Below are 25,294 nucleotides of genomic sequence, written 5' to 3'. Positions count from 1 at the left end.
CCATCACCTCTGTTAACCGTCAGGGTACATACAGAAGTTGTATTGAGTTATACATTAGCAATCATTTAAATGCAAAAAAATAAAAAAAAAGGTAATTTGATTTGTGATGAGGACACAAACGGCTATCCATTGCTGACAGATAAAGAACTCATTGAAATGGCAACAAAGGCGGACCAAACCTATTCGGAAGCTGACACAGTAGCTATATTGATGCTTGGACACAAGGAAGCTTGACTGTAGCTATATTGATGAACCTATTGTAACTGACAAAGATTTGCGTAAATAATCTAGAGAAGCTGCATCGCATATGCAATAATTCATCGAGTGGTATTCTCAACAAGAAGAAGCCAATAAAGTAGATTGCATGATCTTATGCCTTATGCCGATTAAGAAATTCAGCCGTCGCAAAATATGAAGCAGCAGTAAAACAAACACAAATTTCAGAATATTTTAAATTGATTCGATTGTATGAACACAAATCCCTCTTATATTGTCAAACAAACCATACAAATGAAATTTGAGAGTTGTACTATGAATTTTTATTTTTTTTTAATGTTCTGTTAACCGTCTTTTCGATTATCCGTCATACCCTTGGTCCGGTGCCCTGACAGATAATCGAGGTTCTACTGTAATAATATTAATGTCCGACTGGTATATTATTTGACAAATAATGACATGATTTTGAAGTCAGTTTGATAAATAATGACATGATTTCGAAGTCAGTTAAGTATTATATAATGCCCTAGGCTCTAGGGCATTATTTTGAAAAATTACGCCCTAGGGTATTAAATTTAAATAACTAGTTAAATACTGTCAAGTTGACAAATAACAACCCAAGTAAAACTATGGTTACCACAATTACGTTACGACTATTGCTGGTAAATGTACTTATTTGAAAACTAATTAATTCAAAATTCCTTCAATTTTTTGCCTATAAAGAATAATTTAGTCGGACATTAAATGTTGAAGGCACCACGGGTATTAACGATAATATCGCTTTCAGTCAACTTATATCCCTCAGGCCAAAGGCCCTCGGTATATACACCATTGACCTCAAGTGTTATTATCCTTATAATACCCTTGGTACCTTAACTATAATCTCACAATCAGCCCATAGAAGGTGTCAAACAAATAAAATATTTGGGAATCATACTTGATAATTTATTAACAATTAAACGATTACTTTATTGATTACAGTTAATTTATTTAATGGAAATTAAGGTAATAATAATAATAATGTTTATTCAAAAATAATCAAATATAAAATCTTCCTGAGACTAAAAACATATTTAAGTGTATAATTAATAAGAATTAACATAGGAAGCCACAAGGAAATAAATCTGCACTTAGCTATAGCCCAAAGTAACTCCTGTTATTTATCCAAATCTTTACTAGTCAAACACATTTGTTTTGAAATTCCAGCAGTTTCTTCTTTTTATACCTTTTAAATATCTGGTGGTTGTTCCTAAAACAAAGACATAAATAAAAATTCTACATTGTGTACCATAAAAAAATCATAAAAATGTGGAAAGTATCACAAGAATAAAGAAAAGTCCCAGATATAAAATTCACTATTAAAATAAAAATAGTAAATAATTATTTATATCTGACACTTTTCTTATTGGAACTTCTTTCTGGTAACATCCTTAATCTCTGACTTTTACAATTTATAAGACAAGAGATGATGAATAAAGAAAGGGAAAAGGACTCTGCAGTATACAGTTACATTCTGCTTTCATTAATCTAGAAAAAAGATCAGAAAGATAATTCAAAGTCCGAAATTGTAAAAGTCAAAAAGAGATTAAGGATGTACCAGAAAGGGGTTCCAATAAGAAAAGTTTCAGATTTAAATAATTATTTACTATTTTAATAGTGAATTTTGTATCTGGGACTTTTCTGTTTTCTTTACGAGATATCGCTGAAGCATCCTAATAGTAGATAACTATTTTTGAAATTCCACTTAAATAGACAATTTGATTTCGTTTTGATTCAGAGGTGTGCAGGCAGCTCCACTGGGGACGCCGTAAGGCAGAAACAACTGTCTGGAGATTGTGTATCGCCTCTGGATCGAAAGGAAACATAAACTGTCTCTTCACTATCACAAGAGTATTTTAATATTTTTATTGAATAAAAGTAGTCAAAAAAAAGGACTAGTTGGTGGAGCGAAGAGATAAAAATAGCTGTGAAAGAAAAGAAAGTACCATGGAGAGCTTATCTAGAAAATAACAGTTAATAAGCAAGGAAGCTTGTGAAAGAAAAAGTTAAAAAAGCTAAATTGGAACAGTGGGAGAGATTTGGAGAAAAGATGGAGCAAGACAGTAGTAGGACAAACCAAAAATTGTTCTATTAAGGTCTGAAAAAATGAGAGGTAAATCAGGTAGTACTGTCGTGCAAATAAAAAAAAAATAAAATGGAGAAACACTTACCCAACCACAAGATATAGTTAATAGATGGAGTAAATATTCCAAAGAGTTGAGTAATGAAATAACAATGGAAGAATTAACGGAAGCCATTGCAAAAATGAAAAATGGTAAAGTGGCAGGAATAGATAATATCAAAACACGATTGTTGAAATATATGGGGGAATCTGCATTACACTACTTACACAAATTACTGATAACAATTTGGAAACAGAAACGCATCCCAGAAGATTGGGCAACAGCAGTAATGGCTCTTCTGGTAAAGAAGGGAGGTAAAAAAGTAATGTTCAAATTATCGAGGTATTTTCATGCTAAGTGTACTGGCTAAGATTTATGAATGAACACTGGAGATGAGACTGAGAAAGAAAGTGGAACTGAAAGAATCAACTAGACGATGCACAAAAAGGTTTCTGACCGGGCACAGTGTCCAAGATCATATCTTTACTATAAGACAATGGAAAAAGCCTTTGACAAGGTACCCGGACATCACATTTGGAAAGGGCTTGAACTGTTCGATGTTGGAGGAGAACTAATTGATGCAAGTAAAATTTATGTACTGGAACATTGTGCGAGCATTAAACTGTGAATCATTGCTAATACACAAGGAGTAAGGCAAGGCGGAGTTTTAAGCTCACTGCTATTCATTATATTATATATATGAATGAACCAATAAAAAAAATGCAGTAGAGTCCCGAAAATTAGATTTAGGTTACCATTGATTAAAAAGTATAACTCTGAGTAAATGTGTATCTGCAGATGACATTGCATTGATACCAAGTTCAGAGAAATCTTTACAAAGCAACCTAAATTTATAGACGAGAGAACTTGCAGACAAAGGAATGAAAATAAAATTAGCAAAGACTAAAACTTTACTTATTTCCAAGACACTGAGAGAAATCCATATAAACCTAGACGGAAATTTAGTAGAACATATGAATGATTTTGAATATTTATAAACTATAATAGACAAAAAATGCAAAAAAAATGAACAACAGAATTGCTAAAACATCACGATTATATCACTCCCTCACTACAGGTTTCATTAGCAAAAGAGAAATTAGTGAGAAGACAAAAGGGACAGTATATTATATACCTCCCTTCTCTGCTTCATGGAAGTGAAACATGGCTGGCTTTCCTAATAATTAAGCTTGAATTATCACATCTTTATTATTATTGTAGACATTTAAAATCCTTATTAATTGAATTACATTAAACTTACCACTTATAAAATGTTTACTTTTCATATTTTAATTTTAGTTCCCTTATATCTGTTCTTCTTGTGGCTTTTATCCATTGTCCCCAGCTTTGTTTGGATAATTCATTTAAATGTATTGCATGGGGAGCCTTGGGAACAGTACAAAATAAGACTTTTCCCTGTCTGCCCTACTCCCACAATTTACAACAATACAAGTTACATGTATAAGCTTCCCAAGAAAGAAAAACTGATAACTGCTATGGACTAATTCAGTTCTGTAGGCGATAAACTACTTTATATTTGATTTGCTGCACACAATTTCGCTGCACAATCGACAATAAAAACAAACAGGATATTCTTTACAAATGTAAATATTAGGATTAGGTTATGTTATGTTATGTGCCCCCAGTTAGGCCATATTCGGAAGTTCCTTGTCCCTTTGCTTGATTGGCACACCGATAATTTTCGTTTAATACTGTCCGCTGTCATGAGCCGCTGTCACATCCGCTGTCATTTTACACTCAAATGTCCATAGAATTTCGTACACTTACACTCAAAAGTGTAACACTAAAAAACAAAGGAACAGACCTATTATTATGTAACACACGACAGAAGCTCGAAACAAATGACTGTGAATGAAAAGCCCTATAGGGCTTTTCATCGATTGCCATTTGTTTTGAGCTTCTGTCATGTGTCACATAATATTAATATATCTACGTCATACGTCTCTAGTTTGTATCATTGTTATATACCAATAACGTATGACGTAAATATATTAATATTATGTGACACATGACAGAAGCTCGAAACAAATGACTGTGAATGAAAAGCCCTATACTGAAAAAAGTAATACTTTTGAAAAATTTAAACGCAGAATGAAAGACTAAATTATTACCGAGGGCTAAAAGTCCCTCAGAATAAATAAAAAGTTTCTTTTGAATGAGATCTTTGAAAATAAAAATCACACTAAATTGTCTCATAGTTTTTCACCCCTGTAACTTTTTTCTCGGAATTCGAAAAAATAAATCCTATTTAAATATAGTATTGGAGCCGAAATTTTGCGACCTATGTGAAATAAAGATATCTATCATAAATCAATAATTCAAAAAGTTTGCTTTCGTCACATCCCCTAATACCTAATCCTGTTTTATTTTGAGTGGGTATAAAAGTTCAACATACTAAAATACTGTTAACTGTTATTTGTTTCAATCTTTCTATGTAAGCCATGCATAATATTGTGTAATTAATAAAAATAGAAAATTGAACTAAACCTACGAGCAATATTATTTAATTATGTAGTTTTATAGTTTCTTCTGGCCTACGCGATACGCCACTGGCACTCGTGTTTGGTTCTAACTTGGTTTTGGATTCAGTTTCGTCTCGTTGCGGTCACTCCAGGGAGAGGGTAAAAAATTTTCCATACTCTAAGATATAACTCTATGCCGCGAGCCAGAATAATTCCAAATAATTCACAGTTCATTTTTCATTGGCATTTGTCATATGTCATGTCAGCTTATGTTTTGACCATAGAGTTAAATATTAGCATATATATATGGTTATGAGATGTTAGCACCTCATTGATCGAATTTCGTAAAAATAATTATACCATCCTTTTGCTCACGGTTTGTACAGCAATGATCACTAGGTTTCAGATTTTGATCACCTGTAGTTTATTTTTTATTAAGGGTTGAAAATTCAAGGACGAAAAAAAAGATGTTGGCACCTCATTGATCGAAATCTTTAAAACAAATGACTGTATTCGATAGGAAATAAAGCGCTGAGCAATGATCACCTATTTTGAACATTGATCAGGCTTTTTTTGCACTGAAAATAATTATTAAAGTTGCAATAACATTACCACGCACGCGCAGTCCATTAAAAATTTTATATGTAACAGGAGCCCAGTTCTTTAGCGCGGTAAAAATTTTAAACCTACTGTGAAATCAGTGCCTTCCCGAGTTTTGCTAAATTACTATGTTACGGCTAGTATTTCTGAAATATATTTATACCATCTGAAAGTTAACAAAGTGCTCACGAAAGGACACACATTTCCAGGGTTTAGTCATTAGCAGATAATTTTGTATTAATTATTTGAAAAATTTTCAAGGACAGTCACTCTTCAATCTCATCAAAATTCTTGCAAGCTTTTTACTCTTAGAACGAATCTTTTTCTTACAGTGTTGCGCGATTTTGAATAAGTAATAAATTATAAGTTCTGACCTAGAAAACTCAGAATTGATTTTTACATTATAATCACACAAAGCGGTTATAGTTAAATTTGTTGCTATCTAGAGAATGTAAAGATTATTCGTGATAATAAGAATTGTAATATATTTCTTTGTTGTGGATATTAGGACTAATATAATCCAAGGAGACTAAGTCAGATCACACTATTGGCAACTGAGCATCTTAAAACATATGTCTTATTATATGCATTGTTGTCAGGTCTAAAAGTTACTTTTTCTCTTAGAGTTTTTTATACCTACCTAATAATACTATTATAACTATTATATTATATTATATTATATTATATTATATTATAATAATTATACTATCATTTTTTAAAAAGGAATTTCTTTTTTTAAGCAATGATACTATTATATAAAACTGGTGATTTTTTCCTTCGCCATGCGACGGGGGATACAATCAATTGCCCTGTACAGTCGCTGCACTCAATTTTTTTCTGGCATCCTCTAATTTTATTTGACAACCAACGTTTTCTGACTCGTACTTTTTTTTTATTTTATAACTATGAGAAAGACTGGATTGATTTGGCTAATTTTGATTTTGAAATATTTTTAAAAGTCGTGTTCTCACCATAGATATAATAACACAATAGATTAGGCCAGGTCCGAAAAATAGCCTAACGCGGAGAAGTTCGGGTCGGTGGTCTATTTATCTCTCTTTACCGGCGCTTAGCTTTCTCTCTCTAGCATATGATGGCTGCCGCCTCTGTGTCACTGTCGTTCCATTAAACCCACCTCTTGGTAGATACGCTCACACTCGCACGACAGACAAATATAGCTAGACTACTGTACTTAACCCGCGAGTAGTCGCACCGTTAGATAGAATCTCACATTATATCCTTTTTCGCGATAATTAACTTGATGAAAAATTTTGCAATTTTGAAAAAATTTCGTAAGTGCCTCGAGGAAGGGTGTAGTAATACGTAGGACTTTTTTTATTTTTTTTCTTCTTCTTCTTTTTGTGGAAATTATGGCTATGGGGACAGCCAATTAGCTTTAATAATTGTTATAAATAATATTTTTATTATCTGGACCAGAATAATATTTCATTGTTTATATAATATAATAGGTACAATAAAAAGTATTTTTCAACATTTACTCTGCGATAAAGTTTAAAATTCAAAACCCTCCAGTGATTGACAGACTCCTAAGCCTAAAAAGACTGGCCAGAAGACCAAGCTGCTAGGTCAATTCCAGAGAGTCGTCAATCGTCAATGGACGACACCTGCCACAAGCCAAGAACTTATACCATATAATTACGGGTGATTCCATTTCAAATCACTCAATTTTGGATCAAAAAAACTTTTGGATCTCCGATTTGTCTGAAAATTTGTATATATATAGCATCTGAGAGATGTAGAAATAAAACATTTAAGGTCGAATTGTCTTCTTCTTCTTTTCTCAAATTGTTATTTTAAGCGATTTTATAGTGATTTTGTATTTATTTAAACAAATTTGCATTTTCTATCGTAAAGTATCAATGGAAAACATACTATTTTAATACAAGGGACTCAAAAATGTCATTTATATGGCATTATAGGTATAGGTAACAAGTTATTTGGATTCAAAACAGGTTTTTGATCAAATTTTATAGTGTAGAAAACGTGAAAATACCGTCATTTTCCTTCATTTCCAAAATACAGTCAAACCTGCTTATTGGAATAGCCTTTGTGCCAAGTACAAGTATTCCTATAACCGGGATATTCTAATAACCGATCATTGGTTGCTACTATAAATGTTTCGGGACCTCAAATTTCTATTCCTTAAACCGGGATATTCCTTTAAGAGGTATTCTAATAAGCGGGTTCGACTGTACATCATAATCGATTTGGCTGAAAATTTGCCCACAGATAGCCAAAACATAGGACTTTAAGTGGTTAGAAGGATTTGAATTATATTACAATAATAAAAAAGTTACATGCAATATCATGGTCAAAAATATAGGCGGTTACTGTAAGTATAATTAACTCAGAAAATATCGACCTCACGACAAAAATTTTTAAAAAGAAATTGTAATAATTGTAAATACGATTTATTTTTAACAATTTCAGTTTCTACCATTTTTGTGGAAAAGTTAAAAATGGCGGAGATATTGTACAAAAACGGTTCTCCTTTAAAATCAAGATGGTGGCTAACGTAACGGAGGAATTCATTCGCGATTTTAAATTTAGACTACTTTTGACCCCCCTAAAGATAAGAAAAATAAAATTTTGAGCAGCTCGGCATGCAAGGTCAAATGCTATCCCGACTGGACTAATTATACTTTTGAGTATTTTGAGTTTGTATTGTAATGTAATTCAATGCTCCTCCTAGCAGCGCCGCTTGGTACACTTCGCGTCATATAAAACTGGTACACTTTTTTTCCCAATGTAAACCTGTGTTCAGACTGACAATTATTGTTCGTGAATCACTTCGTTGTTGCCATCACAGATAACGCAATTGCACTAAATCTAAATACAAAAAAATAACGTTTAAAATGTATATTTCGAATAATTGTAATACATATATTTAAATTACACACTTGTTCACTGTAAAAGTTATTCATTTTGTATTAATTTCAAATTAAATTTTTCATTTTTCCAGTGTGTTTTATGTATTCTACACAACTTAATGCAGTTTTGTCCTACAATTTACGAGAAACCAATCACACCTCTCGATTTGACATTAAACATAATAATTTAAAGTCATGCCAAGATTTATTATCTATCATTATTTTTGAATTGAAATATTTTTATAAATTATAATAAAAACCGAATCAATGTATGGATACTTAATTTAGATGACGGAAAATTACAATTGTTTTAGTTTTTAGTGTATTAAAAAATGCGGTCTGTCGCACAGCCCCGTTTTTACCTAGTTTGATATAATATTTTCGTTGAACTGGCAACTTTGCCCTAAAAATTGGAATGACACTTGTGACAAGATCAACTTACACAACTTGAAAAACACGATTTTCGGTTATAAGAGTTGTACCAGTTTTTTTTGACGCGAAGTGTACTATCGTATCTCGGTTAACAGAATCCTGACTCTTGGTCGAAATTTATTTTTATTCATTTTGTCATTCCCCGTTAGAGGATAGTCTAACCACACTCTGCTGCAGATATTTTAATATATGCAGTTCTTCTTCGTTTCGAGTTGATTCAGTTCAGTCTACTTGCATAGCCTCTTTGATAAGGGGTAGAGACCCCGAAACACGGTGTCAGAGGATGGCAAGAGACTCGAATCGAATCAAAACGAAAACGATTATTTTCTTTTCTAATTCAAATCATTCTAACCACTTAAAGTCTATCTGTGGACATATTTTCAGCCAAATCGATTATAATGTATTTTGGGAATGGAGGAAAATGTAAAAATAGTTATTTATGATATAAGTGTTAAAAGTACACGTTTAAGGCACGCATGTGAAAGTTTTCAGAATGAGCGAAGCGAGTTCTGCAATTCACATGAGTGCCTTAAAAATGTACTTTTTAACACGCATATCATACAATATTTTTTCTACAAACGTAATTACAGGGCAATATCCACAAAAACTTTTACTTGAACTTGACTGACATTCCATTTTTATATTTTTTTGACATTACATCAAAATTGCCTATACGGTCAATACGAACTGCAGTGCCATACAAATTTTAAAGCACTAGTGCCTTAAAGTGGCATAACGATCGTATGGAGTGCTAAAAATTGCATTTTTAACACGGTTGTAGAAAAACGATATTTAAACGTTTTATACACTATAAAATTTGATCAAAAACTGATTTTCCATCAAAATAACTTGTTATAATGCCATATAATGATATTTTTGAGTCCCTTCTACTAAAATATATTTTTTTTCATTGATACTTTACGATGTAAAATGCAAATTTGTTTAAATAAACACCAAATCATGTAAAATCGCATAAAATGACATTTTGAGAAAAAAAAGAATAAGACATTTGACCTTAAATACTTATTTTGTATTTGCTGTCTTTTTCTATAACAAAAGTTTGTTATTTATAGAAAAAGACAGCAAATACAAAATAAGTGATTGATGTGATCGTTCATGGGGATTTTCATTCAGTCATTGGGTGCGTTCGGACGACCATAGCGGCTGGCTGCCAGCAGAAATCGGCTGAGCGGTTGCATCCAGCCGTGATAGGGAAAGCTTAGTAAATCTCTCAGCGGCTGGCTTCCAGCGGTGACGTCTGACAGCTACTGCTGGCTCAGCTGTCCAGCCGCTGTGGTCGTCCGAACGCACCCATTTGTTTCGAGCTTCTGTCATGTGTCACATAATATTAATATATCTACGTCATACGTTATTGGTATTGCCAATGATACAAACCAAAGACGTATGACGTAGATATATTAATATTATGTGACACATGACAGAAGCTCGAAACAAATGACAATCGATGAAAAGCCTCTTTCTACTTTTTTTACATATTACACAGCAATTTTTTTGTATGTTTGTTAAAGACAAGTTACATTTTCCTACTATTCTTTGTATGTACTGGTGGCCGGTGGGAGGGGTTTTAACACCCAAACCACCCCCTGGGTGCGCCACTGGTGCCATTAGTATGAGATGAGTAACAGCCATAACAGGATGTTTCTGTCGCAGCTTAAGGTCTGTTAAGAAGACTTATTCTGTCTGTCGATCTCACTCTATCTATATATTTAATATCGTTCTGTATTTTCTTGTTTGATAAGATCTACGTACCCAATCGTCATTATTATCATGCAAATTACCTTTTTGGAATCCCTAGTTTGTCCATAAATACCTATATAAGTAGTACACGTTGTTTATTAATGCAACCACATTTTAAAAATTACGTTTGTTTTCTGTTATCCACCTTGTTTCAAAATATAAAAGATTGAATATAAGAAATAAAACAAAGCAGGATTCGTCCTTTAAATCGCTGATACGGTAGCGAGGTTTGATAATTGCATTGCAATTTGCAACCCAGAAAATAAGCTAGCTTCCAAAATAAGCAACTTGTTACAGAATATGTTTGTTTTCAATCAGAATTGTATTGATAATTTTCAAATAACAAGTTCAATAGTTAATTTCAAAGTAAGCTGCTTATTATTACAATGTTAATAAATGCTGAAAGTTATACCTACTAAGTGAATAAAACGTTAATGGAAGCCATCGAGATGAATTATTACATATTATTTATAAATATTTACTTAAAAACGTAACTTATTTCAAACAATTTTATACTGTATTGTTCTGAAGCTATTTTCTTATGGCAACTTAGGATAAAACGCCAAATAAATTTAATTTCACACTTAAATTGTGGCTGATAGCCAAATAAAATAGTAAATTATAATTGGTTTAACGATATATACTGAAACTTAGGCAACAAGGCAACACTGTATAATCAGCTGTCTATCAAGTTAGCCAACTTGTACATTCATAATACTCCAGTAGAAGGGATAGAACTATTAACAGAGAGAGAAAAAAATTACTTCTAATGCAAATTGTTGTTACCATCAGCAGTGTTGCCTGAGTTTCAATATTTATTTAAATCAACGAACTTGGTTGAAATATTACATATAAATGTAAATATTTAGAAGTTTATCTCGATGGCTTCGATTAATGTTTTTTCCGTATTAGATATAAGTTCACCATTTATTAACATTTTAACAATAAGCCCCTTACTTGCAAATTAACTATCGAACATATAATATATGTATTTATTAAACCGATTAAAGGCAAATATGCACCTATATATAGGTATATTTTTTTATTTTTAAAAATAAAATGCAAATATTGAGCATAGTTATTTATTAATATTATCTTGCCCAAGCATACTTTCGATCTAAGTATACCTTCCCAGAATGAAGACATTTACTTAAAATTAACGATACAAATAACATACACTGGACAAAGGACAAACAGATTAAAATATTTGAACGAGATAACATTGTTCAGAGTTTGGTGGTAAAAATATACGGTGAAGAGTACATTAATAACTGGCAAAATAACGGAAAACATATTACGTTGTGAAATAAATAGATATGAAACCAGTAGAGGTGGGAAATTATATATAAAAACCTAGAAATTTACCTTATATTGATAGTTTGGCTACGTATCGGAGTCAAATTATGACAGAATTTATAAAATTTTCCTGCCACAGTTTGACTCCTATACGTCGCCAAACTCATCCGATACGTCTTAAGGTGAGAAACTATGAATATAATGTAAATTTATAGATGTCTATTGATAATTTCCCACCTCTACTAGTTTCATCTCTTTTTACCTCTCAACGTATTATGTTTTCCGTCTTTTGCGTTATTTTGCCTGTTCTTAGTGCACTCATCATACTGTATACCTATTCAGCAAGAATGTTCTTATTATAGAAACTAGCTTCAACTCAATTCAATTATCAAACCTTGCTTACGCATGATAACGCAAAAGATTGAAAACATAACACGTTGTGTAATAAAAAGAGTTGAAACTAGCAGAGGTGTTAAACTATCGATAGGAACCTATAAATTTACATTACATTACATACTTCACCATCTTTAGACAATTTTAGTATGAAAGGAGTATGACAAGTGCCACTGTTACACAATTTTATAAAATTCTCCTGTCACAGACGTCTAAAGGTGAGAAACTAGGTAATATAAATTTAAGTATAGCTTCCTATTGATAATTTTACATCTCTACTAGTGTCATCTCTTTTTATTTCACAACGTGTTATCTTTTCTCTCTTTTACGTTATTTTGCCCGTTATTAGCGCGCTCATCACTGAATATTTTATAAATTCTTGGCTTGTGGCAGGTGTCGTCCATTGACGACTCTCTGGAATTGACCTAGCAGCTTGGTCTTCTGCTTCTGGCCAAAGTCTTTTTAGGCGTCTGTCAATCATTGGAAGGTTTTGAATTTTAAACTTTATCGCAGAGTAAATGTTGAAAAACACTTTTTATTATACCTAATAAATAAACAATATTTTAAACTTATTTTTATTTATAAACATATTTTCCGTATATTAATTTTCGATATTGTCAAAAATAGACATATTCTTGAACAAGGAGCACATTATTTAGACACTTTCTATACAACTAATAACGCATTTGATATCTGATGAGATTCAATGTATAGAGTAGGTATAGAGATCTTCCTCCTTACGTGCGGTTTCATAATCAGTTAAAGTGGACTTTAAATTTTAAGTTGGTAATCTTATCATATGGGGCTTTTCATTCACAGTCATTTGTTTCGAGCTTCTGTCTTATGTTGTATAATCCGTGTATATTAATATTGTACACAGATTATACAACATCTGACAGAAGCTCGAAACAAATGCCAATCGATGAAAAGCCCTATGGGTAAATGTCAATTTTAAAGTGTTAAACATCAACTAAAGTTCACTTTAACGTTGACATTTACCCATATGAATTATTGCATTGATAAAGGTAATATGAATAGTCTCCCGTTTTATACCGCTCACGTGGCTTTGGGAGTATAGCAGGGTAGTCTGCTATTGGCTCCGTGCGTCTCCCCTCTACTTACAGTCACGTGACACACTGTCAGATTTTGTCAGGACGTTTTAACATTGAGTCTTATGGGATTATTTTGTTAAACTTGAATATTTTATTTTGTAGTGATAATAACCGAATACAATTGTTAGAATTCATTAGTTATTAATTTATACTGTAATTTATAGTGCAACAAAAATATTTTCTTTTTCGTTAACAAAGATTTATTGACATAAACTGCGATAGTGAGGTTATGTATACAAAATCAAACTGATAATCAATATTGGAAATAGAAGAATTTATATCAGATTAAGTGCATTTTTATTTTCTGTTTATATTAATACATAATATCACTAGCGTGACAAGGAATTTTTTTTAAATGTCTCATTTAAACATACACAAAGCGTCCTGATAAAATTTCAAAAAACCGCCACCATGAGCAGGTCGGTCGATTTTGTTTTGACACTTTGTTAACGCTCAGAGCGAATATCTAGGGCCTACGGTATACAAGGAAGGTAACACCTTCAACCACCTTCAACAGCGTGCCACGCTTCAACCGCCTATTATTAGCCCTGGTTTTACCCAAGGTACTCATTTTATTCAGGCTGAGTCGACCTGGGGCCTATAAAAATTTTAAAAATGTCTAGTTGTTCTTGCCGGCGGTAGGATTTGAACTCCGGACCACCGGCACGCGAGCCAAGCACACTACCGCTTAGCTACGCCGGCCTCGGCGTAGCCTTAGCCATTTATTTATTAGCCTTAGCCTTTATTTATAGTATCATGGCCTTAGCTATTGATAAAGGTACCAACTTAAAATTTAAAGTTCACTTTATCTGATTATGAAACCGAGCGTTAAGTCGTGTTCTCACTATTAAATAATTTGATTAAACAGTTTGAGCAAACTCCGGAAGTACGTCAAAGTGGCGTCACAATTGCAGTTTGTTAAAATTTTAAAATCTGTGTTTTCACTATCAAGGCCCCGTCTCACCATCAAATAATTGACAGTTATTTGATCAAACTTGACAGTTAGTGACACAAAGTGAAAGTTAGTGACGTCACATCCTGAACATCTGATTCAAGGCATAATTCAAGGTCAGTTTGCTCAAACTCGACAAATGACAATCAGCTGTTAGACATAACATGATGGAATTTTAATTTTTAGTAAATAAATTAATATTCAAACAAATGAGAAGCGTTGAAAAGTCCTATTTTATGAACAATAATATTATTATATTACTGATTCTGATTACTACAACACCTAGAGTGACTCACAGCTTAAATTCTGAAATGATGCAGTCACTAGCTCAATATTGATTAGAAAATAATTACATACTGATACTGAAAGTAAGTTACTATAGGTCTTCTAACATAGCACAAGCTATATGTTTTGGGTTTTTAATGTACCATACTTAAATACCTTGAATTATTTTATGTATGATTTTGATATCAGCTAAAATGATAAAGCAAACTTTTAAATAAGAATGAGAAAATAAACACAAGGCAGTGAACTATGATTGCTAATATTTTATACATCCTTCTTTATTATCAGTTACAGTTGGGGTACTATTTATGTTATTTTTTAATGTCACAAATTTTCAATAACATTCAAATCTGGTGACTGGGCTGGTGTTTTAATGACATTTCAGCACTTATAAAGCAACCAAATATGAACCCGATATAACATAACATATGTTTTGAAAATCCACAAGGAAGAACTTCCTGTAGTTGGCTGTATACCATTAATTACAAGTGAAATTTAATAAAAAATTTTCTTCTTGGTAAATGGTATATTAGTTTAAAAAGCCCTAAAGGGCTACAAACATGTGAACAAACCATTTTCGCTCTGTAACAAGAGCATCATCAGTGTTACAAGAACATGGTGAGCCAACCAAAAAAAAAATACAAAGGTCAAAGCCCTTTAAAAAGGAGACAAAAGTCTTATATAAATAACTACATTTGAAAAATCCAAAGGATGGATAGAAATTCCTAAGGATACGGCCCTAAAGCAACATATGACTCCCACATGTTGTAAGTGGGTCAAAAGGTAATTAGGTCATTATGTTATATTGTTGCCTGCCACCTCTTAACTATGCTGATGATGCTCTTGTTACAGAGCGAAAACGTTTTGTTCACATGTTTGTAGCCCTTTAGGGCTTTTTAAACTAATATACCTTTTACCAAGAAGAAAATTTTTTATTAAATTTCACATATATGTTTTGGATCAATGTCCTGATAAAATGGGTAATTATCATCGATACGTAATTTTTGAGCACTAGCAGTGAAACGATGTGTTAGTATATCCAAATATATGTATTGGTTCATATTACTGTTAATAAAATGCATGTTACGTACTCCTGCAGACAATATACACCCCCACATCATCACTCCACCTCCTACGTGCTTTCATTTTTTTTTAGTTTTAGTTCTTTAGTCTATCGGACCCAAACAAGTTTATTTTCATCAGCAAATATTACTGAATTCCAAAAGTTACAATCTTTGTTAATATGCTCCCTAGTGAACACAAATAATGTAATATGCCCATTTCTTTGGCTGATAGAAGATTTATTTCTTGCAGTTCATGTAGATTATTCTTTTGTAATATCCTAAATAATTAAATTTATTTCAAAGGTTTATTAATATTTATGTATGGTATACTTGAAACCCAAAACAGCTTATGCTATTTTAAAAGACTTATACTAACTTACTTTCAGTATGTAATTTTTTTCTAATACATATTGAGCAACTGACACAAGCTAGTTTTATAGAGCTTTTCATTCACAGTCATTTGTTTCGAGCGTCTGTCATATGTTGAATAATCCCTGTATATTAATATTATACAACATATGACAGAAGCTCGAAACAAATGACAATTGATGAAAAGCCCTATTGAGTAGTGACTGCATCATTTAAGCTGTGAGACACTGTATATCAGTGGTGGCTTCGCTACATATTAAAATTGTTTTGTTGATCTTTCCTTCCTTGATTTCCTTCTTTGCTTTCTTTAGCGTGCATACTAAACAAGTTATTTATGTACAGCAGCTTTTGTAGCCAATGGTTACTCTTGTTTGTTTTCTAGATTTTTTCTCATCAGGACTTCTGATTGCTTTTTGGTTTGTTACTTTCTACCTTCTACAATTCAGAGACAGAGTTTGGGGCTTATTATTCGTCCAAGTGTTGGAATGCTTGTGGGTTTTGATATATATGTACCAACTACCTACTAGGTTTAGGTTGAAAGGCTAAGGATTTGGTTGTGATAAATATTGTGGGATAATTGATTGCATTTGTGTGGATAAACCTGGCATCTGTTGATTTTGATCTTGGTAGTCCATCTTGAGCTGTGCCATTAGCACTAGGAAATAACTTTGTTGATATGACATATATCATTTACTTGATATCCAGTTTAAAAATACAGCACACCATTTTTAAATCCCTTTTTAACATCACTGCACTAGTAGTAGGATTGTTTCTGGTTTGTTAGTCGAAATAAAACACTTGTTTTATTTATTTTGGCCACTCATAATATTAATAAAACTAATTATATTAATTATCAGTGTAATAATAATTGTAAATCTTCAAATATACAATAAGGTTTAACTAAAAACGCACTAAAATAATTTACATTTTAAACTTATTCACAGCCGAATGTTGCTAACTGCACCAATAGCTATTAAAAAATCTGAAATTCAAATCTGATATATTTGGATCATTTCTTCTTATATCTGCAATAAGAAATTGACCATCTGCATAATATAATACAGCAAAAAGTAATGGCTGTCAGTTCCTTTATAATTTCTATAGTATCCCTTCTGAGAGGTTGAAAGTTCACCATGTTTCCATCCATAGCTTCTAGACAATGTGAAAACTGCCATTTGCTATTAAATTTATTGCTAATTTAGAAAAATTATATGCAATTGTCCTGGAAAAGCTTACCCTTTTTAATGTGAGCCCTGTGCCTACATAGCGTAAAGCAACAATTAATCTGTAAAGAACAATATTGTTTAAATATAAATACATAGGTTAATTTAATTGATTAACTACTGTTAATTCAATCTTTGATTCGTACCTGTTCGCACTGTTGATGCTTTCACTCATAGATGTATTTTTCCCAATGTCTTCTTGTACACAATTTAGTTTTTATTAGGGCTTTCATTTCATGGAAAAAGTCCAGCTAGCCTACATTCTTTCTTTTCTATTTTTTCTGCCTGATATGCTCGAACAGTGGTAATAGGTGCCCTACTTAGTACTTGACAACAAAGTAAAGTCACAACTCCCTTCAGCACTCCTCACTCCAGCCTTTTCATTTCATTTTCAATTTTCATTGTGGATTAGATTAAGTTCAAACAAGTTAGACAACTCTTAATACAGAAAATTTGATCAAACTATGGTTTGTTTTTTAACCAAGAGGAGTGATTCAAATTTACCGCGCTGTATTGCTTGTTTGTAATTGGTCCAACCGCAGGCAAGTTTACTCCACTGTTATAAAATTTTGACACTAATGACATTTATCAAATTTTGACACTAGTGACATTTCATAGGTTAATTAAGTTATATCGGCAATTTTTGTGTTTTCTGTGTTATTCCTTTAATTTTTAGATTTTCAGTCTGCGTTTATATAAAAAGCAATTGTTTTTGGAACTCTTTAGCGACGTATTGGTATAATATAATATTTATGGTTTCCGTTGAGGGCCGACTAGATCAACCAAAAAAGAAGATGTATTTGGTTATTATTCTAGTGACTTTCTTGGGTGTGAATCTGTCTTTTTAGTTTACTCCTCCTGGTTAAAAAATAAACTATAGACTGATCGTGAGAACACCGATTTTTAGAATTTCAACAAACTGCAATTGTGACGTCACTTTGACGTACTTCCTCTCGTACGTCAAGTTTGCTCAAACTGTTTGATCAAATTATTTGATGGTGAGACGCGGCCTTTCAGTCTAGTTTGATCAAATTTTTTTTATTGAGTTGTCTAACTTGTTTGTACTTTACTTAAAATTAAAATTTTTCATTATTATCCTTATTATCCACAATGAAAACTCAAAATGTGACGTCACTAACTTTCAGTTTGCTCAAACCAGTTTGATCAAGTGGACCGTAAAGACCGCGTCCCACCATCAAATAATTTGATCAAACTGGTTTGAGCAAACTGAAAGTGACAGTTAGTGACGTCACATCCTGAGTGTTCATTGTGGATAATAATGAAAAATTTAAATTTTAAATAAAGTACAAACAAGTTAGACAACTCAATACAAAAAATTTGATCAAACTAGACTGATAGTGAGAGCACAGATTTTTAGAATTTCAAAAAAACTGCAATTGTGACGTCACTTTGACGTACTTCCTCAAGTACGTCAAGTTTGCTCAAACTGTTTGATCAAATTATTTGATGGTGAGACGCGGCCTTGATAGTCGTGACGTCAAATCAATGTTGGCTACTCTGAAAAGTTTCCAAACAAAGCAAAAATTCACACGTGGTGTTTGTTTTGGTTTTTATAATTGGAATATATTGCTTATTGTAAGATGTTTAATTTTTACAAAATGGTAATGTGTTGGGTGGTGGGTACCCGTGATTGTAATCAATGCTCATAGTATATTTCCCACCATATTTCCATATAGGACTGGTTAAGAACCTGAAGAGCAGTAAGTACTATGTAGTGTGTAAATCCTTGATTTTGTGTAAGGACATTTATAAAATTAAAAGCAATATGATTGATATGACTAACAAGGATTGTGTCTTAAGAAAAAATGTGCAGATTATTGTTAAAATAAAATAAAATTAAAATGGATTACACAAATCACGTGTATAAACAATTCACAGACGTCAAACCTTTGCTTTGTTTGGAAACTTTTTGGACCTTTTGACGTCGCACTATCACGGTTCATTATTTGATAGTGAGAACCAGAGATATGTCAACAATAGATCTGGCTAGGGATATGCTACTCAATGCATCGGCCTCCTATACTGTGGCATCGGGGGGTAACCAAAGATATTATACACATAGATTTGGTCAACTCCGAAAAATAGCGTAACGCGGAGCAGTTCGGGTCGGTGGTCTATCTATCTCTATCTACTGGCGCTTAGCTTTCTCTCTCTAGCATATGATGGCTGCCGCCTCTGTGTAAAGGCCGCGTCTCACCATCAAATAATTTGATCAAACAGTTTGAGCAAACTCCGGAAGTACGTCAAAGTGACGTCACAATTGCAGTTTTTTTGAAATTCTAAAAATCTGTGCTCTCACTATCAGTCTAGTTTAATCAAATTTTGTGTATTGAGTTGTCTAACTTGTTTGTACTTTATTTAAAATTAAAATTTTTCATTATCCACAATGAACACTCAGGATGTGACGTCACTAATTGTCACTTTCAGTTTGCTCAAACCAGTTTGATCAAATTATTTGATGGTGGGACGCGGCCTTAACTGTCGTTCCATTACTCCCACCTCTTGGTAGATACGCTCACACTCGCACGACAGACAAAGATAGCTAGACCACCGTACTTGATATTGACGTTACACCCCGATGCATTATTTAGCATATCCCTAGCCGGATCTATTCTTGACATATCTCTGGGTGTAACGCCAATATTAACCCGGAAGTAGTCGCGCTCACTTCTGTAACGTGAATAGTCGCGTGTTAGATTCTATCTCAAAATTGGAATTTAAATACGGATTTACAACAAATTTTTATTTTATATTATTTCTAACAATTATTAAAGCTAATTGGCTGTCCCCATAGCCATAAATTCCACAAAAAGAAGAAGAAGAAGAATAAATAAATAAATAAAAAAATCCTACGTATTACTACACCCTTCCTCGAGGCACTTACGAAATTTTTTCAAAATTTCAAAATTTTTCATCAAGTTATCGCGAAAAAGGATAAAATGTGAGATTCTATCTAACGGCGTGACTACTCGCGGGTTAAGTACAGTGGTCTAGCTATCTTTGTCTGTCGTGCCAGTGTGAGCGTATCTACCAAGAGGTGGGAGTAATGGAACGATAGTGACACACAAGGTAGATTATTGCATACTATCTATGAACCTTGAGTGACACAGAGGCGGCAGCCATCATTTGCTAGAGAGAGAAAGCTAAGCGCCGGTAAAGAGAGATAGATAGACCACCGACCCGAACTGCTCCGCGTTACGCTATTTTTCGGACCTGGCCTAATCTATTGTGTTATTATACCTATGGTGAGAACATGACTTCTAAAAATATTTCAAAATCAAAATTAGCGAAATCAATCCAGTCTTTCTTATAGTTGAGGTTGTCAAATAAAATTAGAGGATGCCAGAAAAAATTGAGTACAGCGACTGTACAGCCGGTTCCTAAAAAAACTGATACGACTCTTAGTAAGATTTGATCATGTTGAGCAGTGTATTTGATTGATCTGACATTATATTGATTATGACAGACAAATAATAAAATAAACAAACAACAAACAACTGATTCATGAAAAAACTAATAAGTATTTTAGAAAAAGTTAAACGCAGGATGAAAGATTACATTATTACCGAGGGCGGAAAGCCCCTTAGAATAAACAAGCAGTTTCTATTGAGTGAAATATTTGAAATTAAATATCACACTTTTTTTATTTTCAGCCCTGTAACTTATTAAAATAAATATTATAGAAGTTTTCAGGGACTTTCAGCCCTCGGTAATAATGTAGTCTTTCATTCTGAGTTTAAATTTTTCAAAAATATTTATTAGTTTTCTCAGGATTCGAAAAAAAATGAATAAAATTAAAATACATTGAGAATTTTGACATGCGTCACAATTTTGCATTAACTCAATGTAAAGTTTTAAACTGTTGAATTCCAGCTTCCCTAATTATTTGACATCAAAAGACATTAGAAACTATTTGTAGATGATTGAAATCTGTATTGAAAACAACTGTTAAAATTGTTCTACGTAATTAAACATATTCCAAAATTTTGTAAAAATGTAATACATTTCAGTTTTCAGCCCAAACTTAGGCCACACACAATGCGATAATGTTCACATTTTTGAACTGTCAATATTTTTATTTTATCATCTATTGTTTAAAAACAATACAGTTGATAAGATACCCTCAGTTGCGGAGAAAGTATTAATAATAAAGATTAATAATAAAGTCTAATAACCGTGGAACAGAATAAAGTTGGATTTATAGTTTGACGTAGCATAGACGTAGGCGTAACGTAGACGCACTGGAAAAGTTCAACACCGAGTTTTGTGTACTCTTGTTTATAAATGAACGCAAGCGCCTGACGGAACGTAAGAGAAACGTAGCGTAACGGAAGAGTTGACCAACTTTCATCTTTTACAGTGCGTTTCTTATGTCTGGCCAATCAAAATCAAGAATTTTGTTCTGTCACCCAAAGCCCAAAGTGGACACGCCCTCATCCATTTTGTAAGGTTAAGGTGTTTATTAACATATTTGAATTTTGTTAATTATTTGTTACAATTAGGCCCGGTCTTTTCACCTTCGAATAAAAGTATTTATTAAACTATTATTCGGAGGTTTATTTGACAGATTTACATGAAATCTGCCGGATAAACTTCCCAATAAATAGTTATTCGGAGGTGAAAAGACCGGGCCTTAAGTTATTAATTTAATAAAAATATATCATGGTGTAGTTTCAATATTTCAGATAAACATGAGTTGTTTATTAGTCTAATTCTGGGGTATCCACACATATACGATAGGTAAATCCAATAAACATTATTAAATATTTTAAAGAGTAGGAAATGAAACAAAATAGTTGGAAATACCACGGCACTAGGAGCATACCTTCGTGTATTTCCTAATCCATGTAACACCAAAACGGATACCTATATATTATAATAAATAATAGTATAAATAAATAAACACAAAGTTTGTTTACGGTTCGTATAATGTATAATTTACAGCATAGGGCATAGGCTATGTTGTTGAATTAAGTCATTCTTTCTACTCATGCGCAAAAATTCCGCTACGTCGAATTATAAATTGGCATATTATTTTCTTACGTTTACAGTCCGTTTCTTCCGTCTGCGTTGCGTCTACGTCTACGCTACGTCAAACTATAAATCCAACTTAAGCTATCTGACAAATTTTAAGATTTGGCAGTGACATTGACAGTATGTAAATATTAAGTATTTATCCTTCAAAATACACTGCTCAATTTTCTACAAAATACGCGTCAAGAGTCGTATCAGTTTTTTTTGGAACCAGGTGTACATGGCAATTGATTGTATCCCCCGTCGCATGGCGAAGGAAAAAATCACCAGTTTTATATAATATTATCATTCCTTAAAAAAGAAATTCCTTTTTAAAAAATGATAGTATAATTATTATAATATAATATAATTATATAATATAATATAATATAATCTAATATAATATAATATAATAATTATACTAATATTATTAGGTAGGTATAAAAAACTTTAAGAGAAAAAGTAACTTTTAGACCTGACAACAATGCATATAATAAGACATGTTTTAAGATGCTCAGTTGCCAATAGTGTGATCTGACTATCTCCTTGGAATAAAATAGTCCTAATATCCACAACAAAGAAATCTATTACAATTCTTATTATCACGAATAATCTTTACATTCTCTAGATAGCAACAAATTTAACTATAACCGCTTCGTTTGATTATAATGTAAAAATCAATTCTGAGTTTTCTGGGTCAGAACTTATAATTTATTACTTATTCAAAATCGCGCAACACTGTAAGAAAACGGTTCGTTCGATGAGTAAAAAGCTTGCAACAATTTTGATACTCGATTCTAGATCCTGACCCGAATATTAGCGGCATGTAATTTGTGTTGATAACCTTAAATCGCGAAATGGCCTGTTTATTATCGGTGGCAATTATGTAGTTCACTTTTTCAGCAATAAAACTACACTAGCATTTGTTTCAAGCTCTATTTTATTCTTCCAAGAAATAAAGTCATCATGGTTGGAAAACTCTATTGTATCGCATTGCATAGGAATGCTATGAGAAGTTTCATAATGTTTAATAAAGTCCTTTTTAAAAGTTGCATGATAATTACACAGAGAACATTTATGATGAAATGTTTTAGTTTCTGCAGAAACTGATACATTTGTGTGCACTTTTTTGACATGAAAGTTTAAACTTGACATATCTAAATTGTTTATCACAATGTGTGCACTTATAGACGTTGCCTTTAAGCATTTTTAAAGGGGCAATTGCATCCAATTTGTCGGGATGCGAACTTTTTACATGTCTTTTTAAATCATGTTTATGTTTATACACTTTTTCGCATTTCACGCACTTATTAATTCTTTCCACACCTAACATTTTCGATGTCAAGAAAATGAAATACATACTCAAAAGCAAACACAAACACAGAACTGTAAACAGTAGAAATGATTGAATCGGAAAATTGATCTAACAGCTTCACTGTTCAATTGGTAATTATACAAAGAGTCTACATTCTACCACATCCAATAATATTTTAATATTAAATATCATGTAACCGCAGTAAATATCGGTTTTTATTCACTAACTAGTCTTTTCAGCGTTTTAAATAACTCAAATTTCGTCGATGTTTATATAATATATAGGCAACCCAAATTACACGCCGCTACCCCTCGGGTCAAGATTTAGACAGAATAATTTTACTCGGACCGAAGAGTGACTGTCCTTGAAAATTTTTCAAATAAAGAACAGAGCTCCTGTTAGATATAAGTAGTGTTCGCGCAGTACAAATCGAGCATACCCAGAGTAAGTTCGGGATTAGTTTCCAATGCGCAGGCGTCAACGTAAACTTATCCTGGACATGCTCAGGATTTTTCGCTCCGCGAACAATTTTCGGATTCGCAATGTAATGACGGGTTGCATACATTAAGGTTAGAGAAGGAAGCTTTTTGTTGTCTCTTTCTTATTTCGAAATAAATGTCAAAAAAAATGCAAATGCAACAAATTTGTATGTCAACAAAGAGAAAAAGAAAAGAGAATAAAGGCAACAGGCAAAGGATTAACTTTCTATTCAATAATTCAATGCCTTTCTTAGAAGGTAGAAATTTGATTAGAGTCTTTCTTTATTATTTCCACAATATAATGTGGTTATTTCCACTCTGAAATCCAGCTTACATTTTTGTAGAGAGTAAGATTGTTGATATGTAGATATAAAAATTACCTTTAACTTCATGAGGGTTGAACATTATCTGAAGGAAGGAATAATTTAGTAAAACAATCATTTCCAATTTTGATATCTATGTATTGAATTTAATGGGTTGTGGCATTGTGTTGTGGTTTATTACACCACAAAAATAATGAAATATAACAAGACACAAGAAATAGTTTCAGAATAAGTTTGATGTATTGTTTATGTTTCATTATATTCAATAAGAGACTAATTTAACTCATAAATTAAACTGAAAAATAAACCACAAGAATATGTAGGTACTTTTAGATAGAAGAAATTAAGTAAAAACAGAGTACAATTTATTGTAATACATACTACCGTAATAGATAATTATCGAATATCGAATGAAAATAATACTTGAAAAGGTACCTACTTATTTATAAACATACGAAATGGAAAACATTGACAAAAACAACTAAAAAAGCTTTAATATAAAAAATATTAAAATTTGTTTGAAGAATATTTAAATGACACAACACTTTACATAATTTCAAAACTTTAAAAACCAGTATCTACATCTACAAGTTGTTTAACAAAACAATATTTTAGGTTAAAAATTGGAAGGAGTAAGAACAGAATGTCAAGAAATTCTTCCCAAATATTTTGTGCGCCTGTGCGAACTTAAAATCCGAAACAAAATCCTCGAACGTCGAGAGCGTACCCCGGGCATGTTCAGGATCTTTTTTCTGTACTGCGCGAACACCGAATTAAAAATCCGGAGGGTGTTCAGAGGGAAAGATTTGGACTCCGCGAACGCCCAATTTTGTAATGCGCAGGCGTTCTCCCTCTGGGTATACCCAGGACGTACTGCGCGATCAAAGCTATTAAATTTTTAATGGAC

The 25,294-nt window shown here is 32.4% G+C and overlaps 2 long non-coding RNA genes across 2 annotated transcripts; both read right to left on the bottom strand.

Moving 5' to 3' along the window:
• Nucleotides 1–1,147: 1,147 nt before the first annotated feature.
• Nucleotides 1,148–4,586, bottom strand: LOC126878784 (uncharacterized). Its single transcript, XR_007695780.1, has 2 exons — nt 3,640–4,586; nt 1,148–1,465 (listed from the first exon to the last, which is right to left on the bottom strand). It is a non-coding gene; the product is annotated as an uncharacterized LOC126878784 (long non-coding RNA).
• A 2,275-nt stretch (nt 4,587–6,861) lies between these two features.
• LOC126878783 (uncharacterized) lies at nt 6,862–10,618 on the bottom strand. The gene is made up of 2 exons (XR_007695779.1): nt 10,323–10,618; nt 6,862–7,183 (listed from the first exon to the last, which is right to left on the bottom strand). It is a non-coding gene; the product is annotated as an uncharacterized LOC126878783 (long non-coding RNA).
• Between the last annotated feature and the right edge of the window lie 14,676 nt (nt 10,619–25,294).

Source organism: Diabrotica virgifera, chromosome 1 (genome assembly GCF_917563875.1).
Source record: "Diabrotica virgifera virgifera chromosome 1, PGI_DIABVI_V3a".
Lineage (NCBI taxonomy): Eukaryota > Metazoa > Arthropoda > Insecta > Coleoptera > Chrysomelidae > Diabrotica > Diabrotica virgifera.
Note: the sequence above shows the minus strand (reverse complement) of the source record. Positions and strands in the feature narration are given on the sequence as shown.